General features: G+C 42.0%; 1 protein-coding gene and 2 long non-coding RNA genes across 4 annotated transcripts in view; 1 reads left to right on the top strand and 2 right to left on the bottom strand.

The window, feature by feature from the left end:
- The window catches only part of LOC135293583 (uncharacterized), a 33070-nt gene extending 27761 nt beyond the window's left edge, over nt 1-5309 (top strand). Inside the window, exon 8 of the long non-coding RNA XR_010355672.1 lies at nt 5149-5309. This is a non-coding gene — a long non-coding RNA (uncharacterized LOC135293583). The remainder of the gene's footprint in view (nt 1-5148) is intronic.
- EDAR (ectodysplasin A receptor) overlaps nt 1-11327 on the bottom strand; it is a 72116-nt gene extending 60789 nt beyond the window's left edge. For both annotated transcript variants that reach the window (XM_064407937.1, XM_064407940.1), the window contains exon 1: nt 11278-11327. The gene's annotated coding sequence lies outside the window, so the exon portion shown is untranslated. The remainder of the gene's footprint in view (nt 1-11277) is intronic.
- Nucleotides 11328-12817: 1490 nt separating this feature from the next.
- On the bottom strand, nt 12818-19252 carry LOC135293578 (uncharacterized). Its single transcript, XR_010355665.1, has 3 exons — nt 18873-19252; nt 15581-15709; nt 12818-12931 (listed from the first exon to the last, which is right to left on the bottom strand). It is a non-coding gene; the product is annotated as an uncharacterized LOC135293578 (long non-coding RNA).
- Nucleotides 19253-22385: the final 3133 nt, after the last annotated feature.

Below are 22385 nucleotides of genomic sequence, written 5' to 3'. Positions count from 1 at the left end.
TACCACTGCTTCATATCTTTGCACTTAATACCCCCATCATCTACAGGACAGCACAAGGCCCAACACCTCCACCTGCCAGGATCCTTCTTTGTTTGACCACAATTTTGGAAATCTTCCCTCTAAGTGGCTGGGAGCCAGCTGGGTGGGCTCCATAGAGAGGGAGCTGTTCAAGTCCCTGGCCAGGAGGGACTACAGCTACACAGGCTGTCTTGGGTTTGTCCAGCTCCCTCCTCTTGCAGCTTTTCTGTTTTGCATGAGACAGTTTTTTCTCTTTTTCACTCTCTCACATGACTTCCAAACCTAGTGACTGGGGCACCACCTGGGTAAGGGTTTGGAAACTGGGCTACAGTTCTTACTCCGAGCTAAATTTAGATATATTATTACCCAGAGCCTACATCTCCACACACTTTGGCAGCTGTGCATGGACATCCTAGCCACCATGTGGCAGTATTATTTTTCTTTTGTTCTCCAAATTGTCACTTTTTCCTAGGAAAATGTAGGAGTTAAAAAAGCAAAAGGAATAGACAGGCAGACACCTCTTTTGGAATGCACAAGAGCTGGGGCTGGGGACACTGCTGTGAGTAAAACAGCTAAAGTCTCTACAAGCTGAGAGACACATTGAGTCCAGCTCTCCCACCTGAGCTCCCTGAGCATGTAACAGTGTGACTGACCATGCTCTGTGGGAGGACTTGACATGTGGCATGTGGGTCTGTTCATCCAGCACAGGCCAAGCCAGGTAAAGCATGTCCAGAAGCACACGTTCAGGCATGCAAGGAACTCACAGGATACAAACGTGGGTGTTGAGGTATGTAGGTACCTCTGCGGTGAAGAGGAGGCAAGCAAGATTTCTTAGTATCTAAGTTTCAGACTTAGCATGTGAAGTGACTTGTCTGCTAGGCATCCAAGTTCCTCCTTGGGATTAAGTCCTTGAAGATGTTCTAACAGAAAGTGTCTGCTTCTCACCTCACAGTGCTGCCGAATCAAAGACTCAGAGAGTGGCTGTTATTCTGTGCACTTTTCACACATGCAGCACTAATTGCTCTTCTGTGATTAAGAAAAAGTATTTTTTTATCTATATATACAAAAAAGCATAAAAAACTCCAAATGAAAAATATTGCAGAGCTAAGCAAATTTATTTGTTTGTGTCTGTTCTGCAAAAGTTGACATACCTATGAAGCTAAGAAAAGGCCTGTGTGCACCTCTTGTTAGATTAATCCATCTAGAATTAGTAATGGTAGGGAAAATACTGCAGACAGCAGCTTCTGCATGTATTTCTGGGAAACTCGAGCTGTTAGCAATGTCTTTGCACTTGGCTTTGCAAGGGGAAAAGCAGATGTCTGTCACTCATTTTGATTAAACTCATACAGTTTCAGCAGCTTGTGCAGCAATTGCACCTTTAAGTTTTAATCCATCTCTGACATAGGCACAGGCAACAGCATATAAAAGTACATCAACATTTTGTTAAAATAAATGGCAAAACCACTGACAACATCAGGACTGAGGCAGCATCTCAAGTCTTCCCATTCAAATCTTTATGCCAAACTGTTTTAAAAGGCCCAAATAGAAAGTTCTAAAGAAACAAAACAAATCCTAGACATTATGCTTTCATCTCATTTTCTTTCCTCTGTGTTTTAGAATTCCAGAAGAAAAGGCTTGCATACAGAGAATTTTTTTTTACTTTATCTGCTCAACTCATGTATCATTCCACTGTTTTTTTCTTATTTTTTGTCCTATATATTTTAAGAAATAATTTTATGATGCTTCTTATGAGCATCTCTAAAATTCTCCAGGGAGGCTTGCATTATTAGCAAGATCTTACTGAATTAATAAGCCAGAGCAGTTTGGTAAAGGCATTACAATAATGCCAAGGCTGTGCTGTGGATGTCGAGCCTAACTACAGAGTTTTGTTGAAAGCTAGCACTCCCTTCCAAAGCAGCCAGTGGCTCTACCAGCTGTAAGCCCATCACTTCGCAGTCACAGACTCTTGCAGCGATGCCATACAAAGCCTTTCGAGCCGCTACAAACCACAACAAGTTCAAAACCTGACTCATGTCTAGAACTTCGACTCACTCTCTGTTGCTGGCTTAGTCACTGCCAGCAGCCCTGCATGCATCTGCTAATCCTGCGGTGTGCTCAGCACCGTTCCCTCCTGTGGGAAAGCCCTGGTTAGTCAGACTCGCAGCGAGGCAGGGTATTGTTAGATTTCTCTTACCATTGTGCTGCTTTGTTCTTCCTGCATTCTCATCTTCATGACGGTGCGAGCTGTTGGCCTTCCACACTTTCTTTGTGCCTATGTAAATTCAGTGTTTGATGCAGAAGAGGCGGAGACAATTTCTAAGTCAAGGGGCAGGTGTGAGTGAAAGGATCAACCCAACAGCCAAACTATTTGAAAAAGAAACCTTTAATGTCTCATCAGCTCAGTGCTAAAAAAAAAAAGCCTCCATAACTTGCCTCGAAAACTGGAAAAACAGGGTGTCTAGCTATAATTTAAGACATTAATAACAACAAGATATTGCAGTTCCCTGACACATTTTGACTTTTGCATGGTGAAATGCTATCTTAAAACTAGGTCTGATTATAAAAATGTGAAACACGGTCAGTGACAAAGAAATTACGGACAGGTTTAGCCCAGGCTAAATTTTAGAACACACCTGAAAAAATGGCTCTTTCCCTTTCTTAAATGGACACTCTGACAAGGATATTTGTAATGTAACCACTTTACAGGACTGACCATAGTCTTCAGAGGTATTTAGCGCAGCCTTGGGATGTAACACCTCAATTAACAAAATAAGTTTCAGCAAAAAGTATTTTTTACCTGCAAGCAATGAGTATACACTTTTTCAGTCTGGGAGTCTCCTTTCCAGCACAGAAAACACAGTAAAGCAAGAACGAACACATCCTGTCATATAGGAACAGAGGAAAGTACAAGCTGTCTAAAGCTCCACAATTTATTTTTATTTCCCTGGTCTAGAAAAGGCTTTCAGGCCTGGAGTTAAAGCTTAAGAGCACAAGTAGCTTACTTGCCTTTTGTGGGACAATGTGACTATTTTAAGTTGTGTGTGTGCTTATGAGCTCCACCATTGTAAGTTACAATTTACAGAAAACAGGCATATAAAGTTTCCTCACCACAAGCATCTTTACAGTCATCATGGAAATCTCAACAAGAAACCAAAAGTCAAATTTCTTATTGGATTTATTCCTTCTGCTGAAATAATAAATTTTTTCCATGTCTGACTCATCTAGAAAATTTTTATGAAGTTAGTAGCAAATGCAAGCATTCTGCTCTTTGCCCCTTCAAAGCTATCACATAAAGATAACAGTGTTTTCTTTTAATCTTTTTTTTCATTACTGAATATTATGCTTACAACAATCCTGCTTTGCTACAGATGGTTTCCTGTTGTTTCTGCCAAATGTGAAATAGCTATAAAACTTGAAAAGGTTCTGCTGCTGTCACTGCATGAAAAATTACATGTACAAGAGAAAATTAAATATGAGCCTTAGCCTTTAATTTCTTTAATCTTACTTAGTAAGTGAACTTTTTTACTCCCACCCCCAACTCAAAGCTTCCGATAACATGACCTGAAGGGAAAAACACAGCTATGTGTTTTAGTCAGGTATAAAGCCTTCATTAACAAAAACAAAAAAAGAGGAAGGGGAAGTAGATAATTCTCATGTCCAGACCAACCAAACAGCCACCAACTCCAGCTGACAAGAGCTGTGCCTTTGGCTCAGTTTCATAAAATACATAAAGTCATTTCTGTTAGAAGAATGTGAAGTTCCTGTTTTCAGTGCTATAATAAGGAAATCTGTCACCTTAGCAGACAAATTACTAGAAAATGGCTTGTGCAATCCCAAGGGGACAGAGCCTTTGCTTCTTGCATGGACAAACCTCAGTGAACTCAATGACAGCTTTACTTGAACTTAAGAAGACTATTAAGAAACAAAGAAAAGTTGAATTTTATACATATGATGAAGAAAACTCATGGTGCTCTGATGCTCTCTATAGGCATAGTTCAGTGTTAAATGTCTGAAGAACCAGGAAAAGGGTATTTTACCAGCAAAGTAACTTAGTAAGGCACATAACTTACGAGTGGAGTATCAATGGGCAAGTGAGCTTCACAGATCTCTCAAATTTCTGTCACTGTTTGACTGGCACCACATCAACAGACTCATTTTCTAGTAAAAAAAAATAATCAGGAAGCATTTAACCACATCCTTCTACCAACAAGGTAAGACTGTGCTCACTGCCACGGATCTGCCTCTACAGGCACTGGGGATAGAGGCAAAGAGAGTAAATATGAGAAATTGCTCTGTCATTCTGAGTGTATTTGTCTGCTGCTGTACATAGAAGATCTGATATCTTAGAGCTCTGCAGCATGAGAAAAAAGTGTTCTGTATTACACTGGAGATTTGGCAAGCACCCATTTCTGCAGGAAAAAAAAGACATTTAACTGTAATCTCACCCAACCAAGACATTAGACCTCAACTTTCCAGCTGCTCAGATCCCTACTATTCATTCTAGGGTTTGGATCTGATACTCATTTGCTACAGGATGAGTTTCACTCTTGGTTGGAAAGAGAAGTTGGTGGAGTTTTAGGCTTTTCTAACCTGTGGTGCCTTTCCCTGCTGTGAAGGCTGCAATTTAAAAGTGGAGGTAGAGGTGACATTGTGGGCAGGAGTGAGTGGAAAATATGTACAGTCATCAAGCTGCAAGCAGATGTCTCATCTACATGTGGACGTGCCTCTCCCATGTGCTGTACCCCAAGGGCATCACTCACTGCCTCCTCAAAGTTGCTCCTGGTGTTTCCCCATGCATAGATATTTGCAGCAGAGATACCCATTTGTTTGTTTAGTCTGACTTCCACCAAAGCTAAATTAGAAACAGCCTTATGCAAGCTCTAGGAGGCCTGCACTATACTGGGCACAGTCCTGTAGTTCAGCCCAGCTGTGGCTCCTTGTTCATGGTGAAGATATCCAGGTCTGGGAGAGCAGGGGTGCAAGGCACCTGTAAGGCTGACATGCTGGACCTGGTGCTTTCTCTGAGACACCCTGCATGGTGCCTGATTTTGTTGTCTGTAAAAACCACTGACTGATCACTTGAGCCAGGAAAGCATTCACAGACAAGGACATTTTATTTCTCTTTTGCAGTGTAGCCTGTGTACATGGGGATCTTGGAAGAAAATCAGAAATTGACAAGCATGTTGGATATCTGCTGACATGGCTGGAGAGTCTCCTGTTGGCTTTATTGGCAAGTATATAAAGTCCCTTTACATTAATTTTATCAGGTTGGGGTGGTTTTTTGGTTGTTTTTCTAAATTTATTACCAATTATATAATTTGGTCACCAGCTGAATTATTTGCACCTTTCACATCCAGTTAAATACCACAAAGTGCTAGTACTGGATTTTTCTCACAACTGGTTAGAAACCATGATAAAAAACATAACCCTACCACATCAGAGATATTCTTCATATACCATAAAATATTTGCATCTAGGTTTCCTTTCTGCTATCCAGTGCCATCTGTTATCTGTTTTGGTCTGCTTATAAGAACTGGCAATTCTTGAAAATTGAGAGCAAGACAAGAACAATGGCTTTTTCCTTTGTATTTTACTCCCCAAAGAAACCAACTGGATCTACACATGCACAGAAAATATACCCCTCCAAGTGGCAATATATTAGCACATGCTTTTTCTGTATGGAAAATTTAAAGAGACAAGACTCATCACAGGGAAGTATTTGAATTTAATGAAATAAATCTGTGCCCCACAATGCCTGGATACTCAGTTTTACTTTTGTCTCTCTTGGAGGGTGTTGACACTCAGACTTGGTGATGGAATAAATGGTGACAGCTGAGATAGTTACTGCCCTCAGCTGTGCGCTCTGTCCCTCTCTTGGAAATTATTACCCTCCTGCAGCTGGCAAAACTGGATGTTTTATGGAACCAGCTTCAGACTGCCAGACTTCACGCCAGCCTCGGCTTACGCGGATCCGCCAGCCCATAAACTCCCGTGGCTTGGAGGTGAGCCCACAAGCCACTGAGCCATGCCTGCTGTGCAGGTGGTAAACACTCAGACAGAAAGGGGGTGGCCAGTCGAAGGTGCTGCTGCTTTGCTTGCCCCCCCTGTCACGTACCACTGTATGGGTGGCAGCCCACAGATCATTCTTTCCTATGTTTGTAAGTACAAATGTGTCTAACTCAGGGGACACATTGTCACAGCTACCCACGGAGAGAAGAAATGGCAAAATCCCGAGTGACAAAAAAGTGAACATGGCCCCAGCCTTTCTCATTTTTGTGGACTCCAATAGGAAGACAAATGTTACTTAAGGGTGGTAATTTCAAGTTTTGCTTTTTTATAAGAGGTAAATTGAAGTCCCTCATGTTTGAAGATGTCTTCTGTTTCATACTTCCTAACTAGAGCAGGCTATAAACCAGCACCAGGTATTTTAACAGACTCTGTCTATTTTAGCCTTTGATATCATCTGTTCCTCATATTTTTGCAGTTCCAGTGTTTCCCTTCCAAGATGTGTGATATAGATGTACAGGGTCTTTTAGTCTTCTTCTTTTCAGTGACAGTTCTAAAGTTCCCAAGTTCTAAAAAGCTCTAAAATGTCTTGATTTATCAGCAATTACTGTAGAGATATTTTTCCCTCTCTGATCCTTCTCCTAAGAAGTATAGAGTGTGTATAGAGTTCCAAAAGAAAAATGGACCATGTCCTAGGAATGCATCCTTCTAGCCTGGATAATTACAAATATCTAATCCTGAACTAATAAAATGGTTCTTGCTTCAAATGAAATGCAAAATTCTGACACTCAATCTGCAAATAATTGTGTGCTGCTTAACTGGCACTTCAGTAGTTTTTGGTTGTGATATATCTAGAGAAAGAGATGGATGCACTGTCAGAATTAAAGCTCTCTCATTTTTGTCCATATGTTTCTGCTTTGGTCCCCAGCCTGTTATGTTGCTGTACAGAGGATAAGGCCTGGTCTTCATAGGGATGTGGAGGTAGGGAAAAGGGTGAAATACTCCTGGGTTCTTTCTTACCAAAGAGCTGGTTTGGACTTGGATGCAGCTAAGTTTTGCAGCACCATATCATTCCTGGCTGCAAAGCCCAATGAACCAGAGGCTCATTGACATGATCTTCAGGGGATGTGCATTCATCAGCACTTGCACAGCAGGGACAAAGACGGCAAGAAACTGGAAGTCATGGAACTTTCTATGCCAGGCTCCAGTAAGGAGCAAGTATCTCACTGAAGATTGATAGGGAAGAGATGGATGCTGAAGGATAGCATCTAGATTGACCTTAGACTTGAAGAGCAAAAGGGTCTCTAGGTCCATCAACATTCAGGATGCTGCAAGTATAATCAAACTAAGTTTTCTGAGCTCTTTTTTGAATTTCTCCCCAATTCACCCATAGCCATTGATTGTAGCAAAGTAACATTCTCAAAACACAGTATACTGTGTGTATTTTATTATCAGAGCAGGACATTGAGACCCTCCTAGCTTCCTATGCACAACAAGTGAAGCGCAAGGATCAGCTGGGATACCACCAACTGGTGGAGAGGTTCCTTGTGGGACAGGGAATGGGACAACATCAACCTCCTCAAAAAGTCTTTCTGCTATAAAACTTACACAGCTCTGGCAGTCCCTTCTGCTACATAAAATCTTACCAGCCATCTCCTCCCAAAAAGAAAACAGGAAGAATTTAAGGCACCAAATAAAAAAAAAAATCTCAGCTCTGTAGAACAGAGTCTAAAAAAGAATGCCAGAAATTCTGTGAAATCCTCTAGGGACTTAGCTATTGATTTTGCACTGCAGATGGTCAGACATTATGGTAATGTGGCAATGTAAAACCTGTTGCTAGATTCATGGTGAGTGATTCAGTTCAAGCATTGTGGCTTAACTTCACAGAATGACACTTCTGACATTTCAAAACTAGCACTTGCTTGCGTCAGATCAGGAGGATGTGGCCTTGACTCCATCTCCACAGAGATTTGAAAATCCATTGGCAAAGCTTTAACTTCTTCATAAGACAATAGCAGATAATGCTTTTTAAGTAGTTTTTGTTTATCTTTTATTCTTTTGTTTCTAATGGACTCCTTCTGAATTTGAAAATAACGTCCTCTCTACTTTTGTTCTGATTTCCCCAGTGGAAAGAAACTGAAAAAGCTGATGTACGTCAAGTCAGAAGAAATGTGTGCAAAGTTAATATAATTCAGGAAACAGCATTTGATCACTGAATATTGCCAAAGAGCCAGCAAGAGCTGAGCACACCACCCTTTTGGGAGTTTTGCCATTGACTGCATCGGCCCAGAATCTTATCCATTTGTAATAGAATTGGATGAGTGATAAATCAAACAAAGGAACAGCAAGTTACTTGGCCTCCAAATAATATTTGGATGTTCTAGTCTTTGTTTGAAGCTTCTTGGTTTTCTGGGACAAACATAGTTGAAGACTTGGTCAGTGAAGTGACCATTGGCAGAAGTCAGTTACACTTTGCCAAGGTGGACAGTCTTACACATCAAAATTCCATCCTTGTTCAGTACTAATTTAATTTTTTACAGGGACTTACCTTCTTGGAATATACATGGCAAGCAAGTGTCTCTGTTTTTGCAAATACCTCCCTGACCTGTTGTCACACCAGACAGAAATTTTCTACATGTTAGGAAAGAAGGGTTTTCTGCAACAAAAGCTGCTACTTCAGGACCTGTTGAGTAAAAAGGGGTACCTGTTACCTTCTATTGCATCATAAAATATATACTGGGTCTTGAGGGCCAGAAGGGCACTGGAAGGCAGTAAAGGCCTGGTTCCAGAATAATCAGAAGGAGAAACTGGATACATTTTACAGGAGTGAATGGAAAGGCTAGTCTACACTCAGCTTCACACCAATGACTCATGTAGGGTGGGGCCATGCTGGCACCTCTCTGGTTATTCTGCTATAGGCAGTAGTTCACATTGCAATTTATCTACCTTTTAGCTGAAAAGAGAAATAGCACAGATATGATCTGAGACCCAGTTGCATCCTAGCATGGTTAAAGGAAACAACTCTGTTGATGATATTAGAGGGGAATTCCTCCATTGATGACAACATGAGAAAAACATTATCTTAATATTAATCTAATCTTCAAAAGCTTATGCTGCTATTTCTTGAAAACTGAGACTTGGATCATTTATCTAGCACAGCTATATGGGTTCAGTTAGAAACTTTAGACTCCATTAAAATATTTCAGTCCTCCAAGAAATGCCACCTTAACACAAAAAGTTGAAATGTTCTATGTGAACTAATTATCAGAGGAATTCTTAACAATGCTATGGTAAAATTGCGTTCAGTTCAACATTTTTGGTGAGATAATTTCTATGGCACATAGAAATTTAGTGTGATGCCTTGAAAATGGCCATTTCACCATCCTATGTGAAAAATTAAAACATCACATGTTTTTCATCTAGCTGCAATAGAGAAAAATCAGTCTATTTATGCCAGTGGTTTTCTGCAAAAGCTATCTATGTACTTAAGAAAAAAAAAAAGCCTGCTGGCTTTTTCTGGGCACATTCTCATCTGAGCTCTTTCTTGTGGTCAGACTACATTATTGCAAACAGAACACAGCTACACTGTGCCCTACCAACCAAAAGAACTGGGCTAAGCTCTGGTAACAGTTTCACCATTGTCAATGATGTCCAGTGAAAATATGTTCACAGAAGGTTACCTGAAGGTGGAATTGCTCCCACTTGAGTGGTGTGGAGACAACTTGCTGCTGCTGAATATATTTCCTTTATTTGACAGTTATTGTCTTTTTCAATTTATCAATTAATTTCTTATTAGTATTGGTCTTCAATAGAGGATACCCAAACTTTCTTTCTTTTCACTTTGTACAACTTAGACATTTCTGAGAGAGAAAAAGAAAGAACTGAGTAATCCTGATAATAGTCATGGGGTTTTACCCTACTTTGCACAGCCACATTAATTTCCTTTTAAAATTTACGATCTCCCGTGATTTTTCCTGTAGAGCTGCCAGAAATTTCCACCACTTGCCCAAAACATTTCAAGACCTATCATTCAAAACTGCAACACACAACATCAACTCCCACCTCTGCTGTAGATGAGGGGCAGCATGGCTATTGGCCTTGTCTACTCAGTGAGAAGCAGCCAAAACTGTGGAAGGTTTCCTTGTAGTTTGAGGCATGTAGAGAGGTTTGGGGTGGTACCCCAAGGAGGTAGTGGTCACTAAGCTCCTTGGCACTGTCATACTATTGAAGAGGATCTCACCCCATGTGGGACAAATCCTAAGTGCCATCCACTGCCCTTTTATATAATATCTAAAGCTTCACTAGTTGTAAAAATGAAAACACCTTTTCTCTGAGGCATACCAGTGTCTAGCTGCACTTTTACTAATACACAATATCAGTGCTCTAGCTGTGGCAGCAGCAGCTAAACCCACCCAGCTCAGTACAAATGGCAATCTTTCATAGTCCTGCAAGGTTCACAGAGGCCACTTCACCATTGAAGCAGGTTCTGCAGTCCCAGCTGAGCTCTCTGCTCCTCCAGGCACGGCTGGGCATTTCAAAGCCACTTTGGCACCACGTATGGCTACAGAGTCCTGTGCTTGGAGCAGGTATACAACACCACTCTGCTCAGGTACTGCTCACTGTGGGCAGCAGCCTGCTTTCCTCTCTGGACCTCAGTCTCACGGTACCCTTTCACAGAGAGATTGTGGAAGCACGGAAAATCAAAATCAGAATGCTATGAACATGTATTCACATGTGTGTGCAGTCAGCCCCAACAGTATCAATACTGTGATATTTTACAGCAGTGGTTGGGACTTCAAAAGTATAGTAGCGGTGTAAAAAGTACATGCAAATTAGTTAGTAGTGTTAACGCAAAACTCAAAAGAGCAGTTCCACTGTTCTCTGGAGAAATTTATACTTCTATTGAAATAAAAAATACACTGGATCCTCTAGAGTTTAGAAACCAGTCAGAACATCAGTACTTCTAATAATAAAAAAGTCTACCACATATTCTGTGTGAAGAAACTAACTTCTAACCAAAGGTAGTACCAGGAACTGCAGCTACTTTCTAGCATTCACAGAAAAAAGCAGTTCTTTAGTCCTGTGCTAACAGCAGAGAAACTGTCTGGATGGTAGACCTCTTTCAAACAAAGCTTAAACCCAACACGATTTCCAGCCACAGCCCTCAGTGACATCCCCGTGACAGAGTGGATCCTGTACCAGAGGCACGCTGGCTCTGGGGAGAGGCAGCCGACGAACTCGACGGGAGCCTACCTTGCACAGACGGGCTCACGGCCTCCGAAGCCCGGAGAAGGGCTGCTCCGGCGGGCACAGAGGGCGGGATGCCCGCAGCTGCTCCGGCGGGCACAGGGAGCGGGATGCCCGCAGCTGCTCCGGCGGGCACAGGGAGCGGGATGCCCGCAGCTGCTCCGGCGGGCACAGGGCGCAGGGTCCCGCTCGCTCGGGCTGTCACAGGTGCCAGCGCGCGTCTCCTCCGCTCGCAGAGTTTGTCATGAATGTCCCCAGCTGGGTCCCAGTGAGCCCAAACACCTCGGAGCCGTCAGCCCACGGCCCCGCGGTCCGCTCGCAACTTCTCCTCGCCTCGCTCTGCGCTGGGAAGTTCGGCAGAGCCGCGGGCGCCGGAGCGGGCTCCGCTCTGCGAAAACTCGCCTGCCCCACCTAGAGGAGCCCCGCAGCATGAGGAGGAGTCCCGAGCCCATGCCTGCTGCCGCCCAGCTCGGGTTTGGCTGGTGAACAGAAAGTTTTATCTGGTTTGGCTGAGAAAAGGGGAGCCAGAGCCCGGAGTGCCGGGGAATGCTTCTGGGAGCTCCTGAGAGCAGAAGTGAGGGGGAAGTTTGATGACTGAACCTGTTCAATTTAGTGAATATTGCTATGGCAAAATCAAATTATCCTGCAGGAATACCTGATTTTCAGATAATTCGGGGTGGCTCCTCTGAAGCCCAACCTCATTTTCCTATTTTTCAATGGCAGTTTTGGAGACTCCCCGGACTTCCCACAGGACTCTTACCAGGAAGGGATAGCATGGGAGACATCAGGAATCATTGGTTCCCCAGGAACACACACAACTCTCTGCTGTTTCTAAAAAATTCTAAAGAATAACCTAGATGTTTTACGAATTGAAAGTGTCATAGGTACCTTTCTGAACTACTGATCCTTTTCTTTCCAAGCAAAATTGAAATATTCTTATACAGTTGCACTCTCTGAACATCACAAATTCTGGTTGTCAACGAGCTTTGTGCAAGGGAATTGCCAGTATTTCTGCAAAGACAGTGTTCCTTAAAATCAGAAAATGTGAAATAACATACTCCGATAGCATTATTTATCACTGAAGTGAAAAGAAATAAAATTAAAACCACCCAGCCCACCTGCAAATGGCTTGAGAACAGTTAGAGCACTTAATTCAGAGGTCATAAAGGAGAAACATATCAACACTATGTCTCCTTTTTTGAGCATCCACTATGTAGTATGAAAAACTGACAGTGCTTGATCAGTGGAAAATATTTTTCAAATGAAATCTTTCAGCCTTGTTGGATACAAGATTCTTAAATGTGCATTGGTGTGTGTTGTTGTCATTCCACAACTGACCTTACAGTCACCATCCCACTGGGCAAAGACATGCATTGAAAGCAGGGGTGCTTTCGTTCTTATCTAACACCTACCAGACTCGATAGTATGAATCAACATTAAAATATAATTGGGCATTTTTTCATTTTATTAAGAAACATATGCAATACAATGGTTCCAGTTGTCAAAAGCTGACCCTGGACTACCCAGCAAGTTGCTTCCTTTTTACCTGTAGAGAAGAAAACATTGCGGCTGGTATCATAACATGGCTAAGCCTGTCTGAACTTCCACAGGGGTCACTTCTCTTAGCAGCAGGTGAATTGTTCCTGAACCTAGTTCTTATCTGAAACAAAATTATAAGAGAGACAAGGATGAAGGTGGTAGTATCAGGGTAGGTTCACTGTAAATGATGGAATAAACCAGGAAAGAGGTTGTTTCCCAATAGCCTGCAAGGTGTATCTATTCCTGAGAGGAGACAAAGGCAGCAGGACAGGAAAGCCAGAGGATAGTGTAGAGCAGAGGGCAGAGGGAGAGCAATAATTGTTTATCCCCATTGCCTGTGGAAGCAAGGCTTATACAATGTTTGTGTTCCGTTTGAATAGCAATTGAATCTACTGGCCAATAAAGATACATTCTCAGAAGCCTTTAACAATAAGCAGCTGGCTAAAGTCATCCCAAATCTATTGCCTGGATTTGGAGAAAGCACACTGTGAGCACACCTTATAAGAAAGCAACAAATCCATGCAGAGAGAGACCTCACACATTCTCCAGCCACCCAAAAAGCATACATCTTCTTAGACCACACAAGTCAGTCAACCCACAGAACACAAATCTGTAGGAAATCAGGATTCATTAGTTCCAGTACTTCTGGAGCAAGATGTTTTTCTGTGGATGGTTTATCATTGTGGGTCTGAGAGGCACTGAAGAATTTTATGGTTTATGTCTTTGGGCCAAATTAGGTTAATTTTCATTCTTCTGTTTCTCCCAGTCTTTAAGGCAGCTAGGCTGTGCCAAGGGAAAAATTACAATGCAATATGGTTGTCCAAGGTCCTGCCTCTGAGCGAACTCTTCATGGTTTAGTTTTGAGGTCCACTCCTATCAGGGCTGACATCTGGCCCAGAGAAGCTGCTCTGCAAAGACACTGTGTGAAAAAGAGAAGCTTGTGTTTTGCTGACCCAGCCACAGTGGAAAAGTAAATATGAAAGAAGAGCTACTTTTGTCAAAGAGCCACCAAGATGACAGTGTGGTTTTTAAGCTGCCACATTGATTCCTGGCAGCAGGTAAAAGACTGAAAGGATTAACTACCCCTTTCAGCCCCTATGACATCCATATGTCACCCACCCTCTCTGACATGAGAAATTCCTGCACTGAGCACCCAGCTGGAATGAGGGGACATGCAGGCATCAGTGACAAAATAAGTATATGCCGCTGCAAGTAAGAAAAGGAAGAATGAGCCATGATGAACCTATGAACTCTGGAATTGTGAGGCTTCTACTGTTTACCTTTTCTATCAAAATGGAGGTCTACATGGCACAAGAATATCTGTTGTCACACAATCATCCTTCCACCCTACCTTTGGTTCCACTAGAGGCAGCCCAATATTGCATATCACTGCAATATTTCTTAAGTTTGTCCAAAGGGCCTCTGTCTCCCCTCAAGTAATGGGAGAGGTAGAATGACATGAGAAGTGCCTGTGCTACATGCCCAAAACAGACAGTAGGTTTGCCTGGTGTGTGCTCTTGCTGCTGCTAAGTAAAGCTGATGGAGCTCTCCCTTTTGAATTTTCTGTCTCTCTTTTCTGCAGGGGCTGGTATCCTCCTGCCCCACTGCAGTACAAGACACTGGCATCCAGAGGTGGTACATGAGGAGAAGGAGAGAGCATCATAGCCCTTGGAGATATTTTTTCCTTTTGTGGTGGAAAATTGTCTGGTTTGTAATGAAAATTGACCTGTCTAAAGACTTCCATTGTCAAACAGAAGAAATGACACTCATTTTATTGCAACTCTAAGAGCTGAGAAAGATGCTGTAAGAAGGAAAATAAAATAATTGAGCAGAACCTCCTAGGAATGAAAAGCCAACACTTCTGGAGGTGTGCTTAATAAAGGGCCCCTTTCCCAGGGCTTACATTTATTTCTCAAAATACAAGATTACAAAATAACCAGCATACACCTGCAAAGGAGTCCCATTAGCATCCTGCCTATTTCAAAAGCCGGACTCACTGATGTTAGACTGATGACTGCACATGAGCACACTCATCCAGGGGCTTCTAACCCCATTCCTTTCCTTCATAACGCACCCAGTTGTCTCAGTCAGATTTATTGCAAGACCTACCACTGACCTCAGCTTTTCTCCCTCAAGACTTTCTACATTCATGGGGTTGCCCTTCACTGGTTCTATCTGTCCAAGACCCATAGCACTGCTTTCAGATGCCACCCTTTTTATTAGGCCAGAGAAAGTACACATGGGTGCTGGTTTATGTAGAGACTAGTCCAATAAAGGTTTCTTACAGTCAGAAAAGTTTGGTTTATTTCAAATGGTATCTTTCAGTGATTCTTCAGGTTTAACTGAGTAACTTCTCCAGCTGACTACAAGCCCCCAGTCTTACAGATATCTGGGAACTGAAACTGCTCACCAAGTCACAAAACCCTACATAGCATTTGGAGAACTTCTTCCAAACCTTCAGGTAGACTGTTTCAAGCTAGCTCATTTAAATATATTTCTGATTTTCAGAATTACGTCTTTCACGAGAACCTAGCTCGTAGTTTACAAGAACCTAGTTCTGAAAATTGCAAAGCAATTAGCTTTAGCTCAAGCACCCACAGTAACCATGCCCTTGATTTTGCAATAAATATTTCAAATAATTAGCAGTGTATTTTTGTGCCTTCTAGAATGTGCGTAATTAACGAATATATTAATCATGACTCCTTTCCTAAAAGGAAGAACTCATGATGACTACTGCAGAAGTAGTTAAAACAAAAGCAAATGAAAATACCCTTTCCTTTGCTGCTGAGAAAGGACTCCTTATTTGTTATATGATATTTTCTTCCCAGTCTTTCAAAAACTCAGGCAGGCTTTGGAGAGCACAGGAGGATGGATCCAAGCACAAACCTTTCTCAAATATCTGAAAAGTGAAGGGAAGAGAGGAAGGCAGGAAAGAGTTAAACTGAAGGGCCAGGAACAAATGGAATACAGGATGCTTGAGATACACTGTGGTATCAGAAGTATCCTTAAGAAGCCTCTTCATGCATCACAAATGTCTCCCAGAGTTTTATTATTGATTTAATAAAAACCCTGGATTCCAAGACAGTCAGTAGCTCAAACATTTGATCTAAACTTTGGATGCAGCATTTTAAACCAGTGATCTGTGGATATTTACTGTGTTACACTATATTTGAATCTACATTCGTACCTTCATTCTCTGCTTTGCATTGTAATTTTTCACTTTTGCATATATGCTGACCTTCTCCCTTCATTGACATTTCTGTACTTACTGTTGTAAAATTACTTTCTTTACCAATGTCTTTCCATATAGTTTCACTTAGTTTTATTTCTTGATGTGTATTCTAGAGATAACACATTCATCAAACTGCTGTTTTCTTTTTATTACCCTATTGTTATACCTAAAACTGGCTCACATTTTGTGAGGTTTTATTATTTGGGGAGGAGAGAGAACTATGGGTATTAAAAACCATTAATCTCTGATTCTTCTAGATTTGTCATATTTATTTCAAACTTTTTTCAGTACTAGGAGTGACTTCTTCCATCTTCTATGTTCTTGCCTATCTTATTTAATTTCAGATTTTCTCTGCTGAAATCATCCTGCACAGAAGATGCCAGTGTCAGAAAGTTTCTTTAAAACCCCAAACTTTAGGGGAGCTCCTAACATATGTGTATATTCAATGTAAATTATGCATATTTACACACATGTTAATGTTTTGTTCTAAGCTGACCTTGTATTTTCTCTATCTTTTGAAAACAGTCCAATTTTATCTGTGTCTGTCTTTGATATCGAATTGTCAGAGGCAACAACAGTACTGGAAATTTTGCCTATGCTAATATTTACCAATGGCTTCCATTAGGACACTTCATTATAACACAGATTTTGACTTAAGGATGTAAATTTTGGAGAAAGCAAAATTTATAGTTTGCTTTTTGCTACTATGCACTCTGATCTGAGAGAGTCATGCATCTCTGAATATCGCTATTTGCATTTTTACAGTGAAAAGTGAATTATTAAATTATCCAAACTTTCTTCTTACAGTGAACGTGCTCCAACACTGTGGAAATTCAACCAACTTTTTCCCTGAAATTATTTCTTGTTAGTGTTATTGGCATTGTAGTGCTGATCTGCAAGGAAGAGAAATCTCCTATGCTTGTAATGACTCATCCCTGTGTACAGGAAAAATGCAAGAGCTGGGAAGAAACAGAATGTGAGAAGATGGAGAAGACAAAAGAAGGAAAGGAAGAGAGGAAAACATAGGGCAATGGTTAGGTTTGAGGGAACAAAGAAGAGAATGGGACAAGGACAGGCTAGAAGGATGGAAACTGTAGCATAAAAGAAGAAGAAAGTTATGAAGACTAGAAAGAAGAACAGGGTGAGGGAAGACTTACAGAAGAGAAGGAGAGCACTGGGAATCACCAAAGGTAAGTATAGTTTTAAAGGTTGGGTTTTATTTTTTCAGTGTTTTGTTGGTTTTTTTCAGGTTTTTTTTTGTTTTGACATCTGAAACTAAAATTTGCAAGTTTCTTGCATCCATATGTATATCCACGGCTGGACATCCTCATACCCACACATGTGACTGCAAAGGGAAGAGGGGGACTCGGTAGGAGACCAGAACTAACATGGCAGAATGCACCGTATGCCCACACTGGCTTGCCTCAGCATTTCAGTCCCCAGACACTGGACGTGCACCTGCCCCAGTCAATGCACATTAGAACATTCCTTCTTTTCTTCCTTACGCAAAGTGCAAGCAGAAACATTATTAATGACACAATTGCAAACCCTGCTACACATATATTAACTTTCTTATGGAAGTTGCCAAGTATTTTGGATGTAACTTGTAAAACACTGAGTATTCCTCAGAGCTTTATGAGCAATGTTGTTTGTATCAATAAATACAACTTCTCTCTAAAACAGGCGGCGTTAACCTGATGTAATAGAAAAGGGAGGAAGACATAGGAGTAATGATAACCAAATATGCCCAATAATTTCAGATGTTTGATTTCAAATGCCTCAGGACTGATATTTCAGGCTGTATCACAATATACAGCATGTGATATATTCTGGGGGGGTCTTGCAGGGGCTTCAGTGGCAGTCAAAAATTGCATCACTCTGTCAGGCCTGTATTGTGCATCTCCTGGGGAGCAGGGTAATTAGGCAGGGAGCCTTGCAGTTTCCAGAGCAGCACTGGCTGCCTGAAGTCTTCAAATATTCCTTCTTCTCTTGCATCTCTTTGCCTTTACTTTTGTTTAGCTGTTGCAGCAGAGGAAGCAATGTCTAGTAAAAAGCACAGCACAGCATAGCACAGCATGTAACCAAACAGAATAGGGTATCTCGTGGTTTGATATTGGTCAAATGCCAGGCACCCACAAAAGTCATTCACTCACTCTCTTCTGCTATAGTTGGGCAGAGGAGAGGAAAAAAATTATGAAGGGCTCATAAGTTGAGATAAGGACTGGGACAAAAACACTCTAAGGGCTAAACAGGTTCAAATCAAAAGACATAAGGTAATATTATTATTAACATTCAGAGGAGGATAATGAGAAGTTAAATAAGCCTTTAAAACACCTTTTTTCACCCAGTCCCCCTCCCTCCTTCCCACTGACAGCACAGGAAGATGGGGCATGTGGGTTTTGGTCAGTTCATCATTCAAGATCTTCTGTTCACTCAAGGAGAGGAGTCTTTCCTCTGCTGTGCTGTGGGGTTCCTCCCACAGGTAAACAGTCTTCCCAAAAATGTTGTGGTATGAGTCACTCATCTATGAGGTGCAGTCCTCTCAGGATAGGCTGCCCTAGCTTGGAATCAGGGGCCCTCTCTATCTCTGGAAGCAGGAGCCCTGTCTCTGTATTCATGTCTCCCACTGGATCACAGCTTTCTCTGGCATCCTCCTGCTCCGGTGTGAGTGCTTTTCACACAAGCTGCCAGTGGATCTCTGCATCCCCTGTGGACTTCATGCATTACAGGGGGACAGTTTGTTTCACCACAGCCCTCGTCACAGCCTGCAGAGGAATCTTGGCTCAGTTGGAGCACCCCCTCCCCCTCTTTTTTTTTTTTCCCCAGTGACCTTGGTGCTGCCATGTTGTTTTCCCTCACGCGTTCTCACTTCCTCATTTTCTCTGACCAGAAGAAAAACTGATGCTCTTAGGTATTATTGCCAACAAGTTCCACTAATTCAAAGATTCCTGCAGGATCCTGCAGCATCGAGAGGTTGATTTTGTCTGGGTTCTACGTCAGGGAATCACTTGCCATGTTCCCACAGCCACGGGCCTGCCGCCATTGTGTCAGTGGTGGCTGCTGCGGCGCTGGTGCTATTTAATGTCACTCCTCACATGGGGTGCCAGGAAGGAGAAGCTGATGCCACTGTCCCTTCCTTTCTGTTCGTGGTGCAGCTGGCTAGGGGTGGCCAGGCAGACAAGGCTTGCCGTGGGCCGTGCTGAGATGGCAGCAGCCATGGTGGCACATTGCCACAGGCTAGGATGGAGGCAGCAGCCATGGTGGTACATTGCCACAGGCTAGGATGGAGGCAGCAGCCATGGTGGTACATTGCCACAGGCTAGGATGGAGGCAGCAGCCATGGTGGTGCATTGCCACAGGCTAGGATGGAGGCAGCAGCCATGGTGGTGCATTGCCACAGGCTAGGATGGAGGCAGCAGCCATAGTAGTGCATTGCCACAGGCCAGGATGGAGGTGGCCATGGTGGCGCATTGCCACAGGCCGGGATGGCGGTGGCCATGGCATCTTGCCACCCTTGCGAAAAACTGCCTGTGTGCTGTTTTGATGTTCTTAAATATGTCATCACAGAGGTGTTACCAACCTCTCTAACTGGGCCAGAAGTGTGTCTATCTTCAGAGCCATTAGAGACCGGCTCATGGTCACAGTGGAAGCTTCTAGCAGCTTCTCACAGAAGCTACCCTCTGTGGCCCCCCCAAACAAAATGAACACATTGTAGTTTGTACTTTCAAAGCAATTTAAGTCCTTAAATTCAGTCTCACATGCCTAATTCTGCTTTATGTTTGTATAACTTCTGCCAGTCAGACAAAGCTGATCTCCAGCCCTGTCATACTCAGCTGGTGACTTCCTATGCTTGGTTTGCACACAAATCACTTTTCATGGATCAGGCTCCATCCCTCGGAAGTTATTTGAAACTTGACCACTGCAAGCTTTGTCACCTGGCAAGAGCAGTAGTCACCAACATATTAAAACACATATTTCACTGATACTGTGATGGGTATATGGGCAAGGGAATTCTTCAAGCAGTGATTCCTCTTCAAATAGCTACAGGATACTACAGCTGTTTAGCCATCTAAAAATTGAATTAACTTGCAAGAACTATTTGTAGATATTTCAAGCATGTCCTGAGCCTGTAAACACCTTGCTTTCAGCAAGAACTGGAGGCTTTCAGCTTGGAGTCTGTTTTCCTGTGTTGTGTGTAAACACTGTATAAAACCCTGGAGTATTCTTGGAGGAATCACTGAGAAAGGGTAACTAGAGTAGTGGTTTAAGCATTTGTTTTAATGTTGATCATCATAAGTTTTTTGATGCAAAATACATGGTCATAGTTTCAATTTAATAGAAAAGTATAAACAGGGTATTGAGTTTATAAACATCTTGCAAAATGTGGTTTTTTAATTGGTGGTGATTTTAGCTTTGGTTCAAACCAAAATCTAATTGAAATTTGGACCATAAAATTAGAGGTAGATTTAACCACAGTGATGTCACAATTTGTCACTTAGGTGGTGAAAAAAATCAAAAAGGCTTAGGTCATGAGTCTGACCAAAACAAATTTCTATGTCTAGTAGAATAAACCATTCCATTTATTACCAGTCAGCTCTTTCTCCAGAGTGACAAGAGAGTTTAAATTCACATCCCTAAAGGTCAATTACACTTTTATTACTCTTAATATATGTAATTAATCTTTAATCCAGGAAGCTTGTATTAAGAGGAATTATTCAGGGTATTTTCAAATACATGCCAGTAGCACATTTTTCAAACACAGTGCAATGAATTCCCATTTTGTTTATAAATTCTTCCTTTACAGATTACTTCCCTTCATGAATGCAGACGGTTTGCACATTTGATTAATATTTTAATATGGCCTTGTATCACCTGAAATATATGACTGTGGTGTATTACTAAACTTTAAAATACATAATAAATTGAAACTGTCAGCTGGTTAAACAGATTAAACCCAGCCTCACAGTAACGCTTCCATCCAAGTGCAGGTGACTCAAGGTTAGCAGGTAGTCAGGAGACATGGGTGACAGCACCATTTATATAATCTACTATCCACTGGTGGGCTGCTCTCCAAATATTCCTCTTTCCATTTTAGAGGGGAACTGTAAGGCCAAGTGCTTGCTCAGAGGTAGAAGCCCAGTTTTCTTTGTGCTGAAGCAGTTCAAAACCTCTCTCAGACCAGAAGACACCTTCTCTACCTTGCCCTTAGTTCCTACAGTGTATCAGCTGAACTGGTTAGGATCCTTTCCCAAAAGAAATTCAAAGCTTTTTCAAGATAATTTCAAAATTGTAATCCCTGGGAAAATACCCTCAGGATAGAAGGCATATGTAGGTGTGTGAGAGACATATGTGTTTGTTTCCCTTTCCAGCACAGCTAGCAACACAGTAGTCAAAGTACTCCCCTGGTACATGGGGCCTGAATTAAACTGAGCGCTTACACTGAGACTTCAAGAATTTTCACTGCTTGCTGGTTAAAGGCTTTAATCTTCTTCATTTTTTCTTTTAAACTAAAGGGTTCAGACAGAGAAAAATGGATCCAGGTGTTGGCAGCTGCCAAAGATTTTGTTTCAAACTGATGCATTTTACTGTGCGTTCTCTGGCCCAAGGTTTTGTTTGCTGGCAAGACTCCTCAGTAACATCAGTGAGCATGCACAGAGTGTCTGTGAAGTCAATGAGCCACTGTTGGAGCAGCTCCTGTTCAAAAAGAGTGAAAGCATCTCTGTGCAGGCAGCTTGCATGGATGTTTTAAGAGCTCGTGCCTTCAGAGAAAGATATGGGAGCCAAACGAGTAGAATTGACTTTGAAGGTATGTTCACACTGAAGATGCATTTGCCACAGCAAACTCACACCAGCACTTTGGTGTACCTAACAAAGACCCTCAGGCAGCTGAAGAGACTATGCAAAGTGCAGGCAGAGTGGCAGGAACAGAGACAGTGGCCAGGATGTGCTGCAGAAGTGCCTCACCCTACACAGCCACAGCGACAGCACAGCCTGGTCTGTAAAAATACAAACTTGACTCTAAAATTACAAATAATTGAAGACTTTATAAACTTTTTTTTCTCTCCCCCCTGCTAATATGACTTTTGCTTCTATAATGCATCCAAATGATCTTAATTTGTAATTTAGGAGAGACTTAATTACTGTAATTGTTAAGAAAAGTTAATTTAAATGCTTACAGAGTCAGTGACCCAACATGCTCAATGAACTGCTAAGGTTGGGCACAGAAGAATGTAATCTTAATGTACTGAATTCCTTTCCTTCAGGCAAATACAGGACCAAATGTTCAAAGCTGCTTCTTAAATTGCACATGCAACATCTGAGGAGACTTCTGCCTACGTGTAAG

The sequence above is a fragment of the Passer domesticus genome, chromosome 2 (assembly GCF_036417665.1).
Source record: "Passer domesticus isolate bPasDom1 chromosome 2, bPasDom1.hap1, whole genome shotgun sequence".
NCBI classification, from domain to species: Eukaryota; Metazoa; Chordata; class Aves; order Passeriformes; family Passeridae; genus Passer; species Passer domesticus.
The sequence above is the reverse complement of the archived record's forward strand: the minus strand, read 5'-3'. Positions and strand labels throughout refer to the sequence as shown.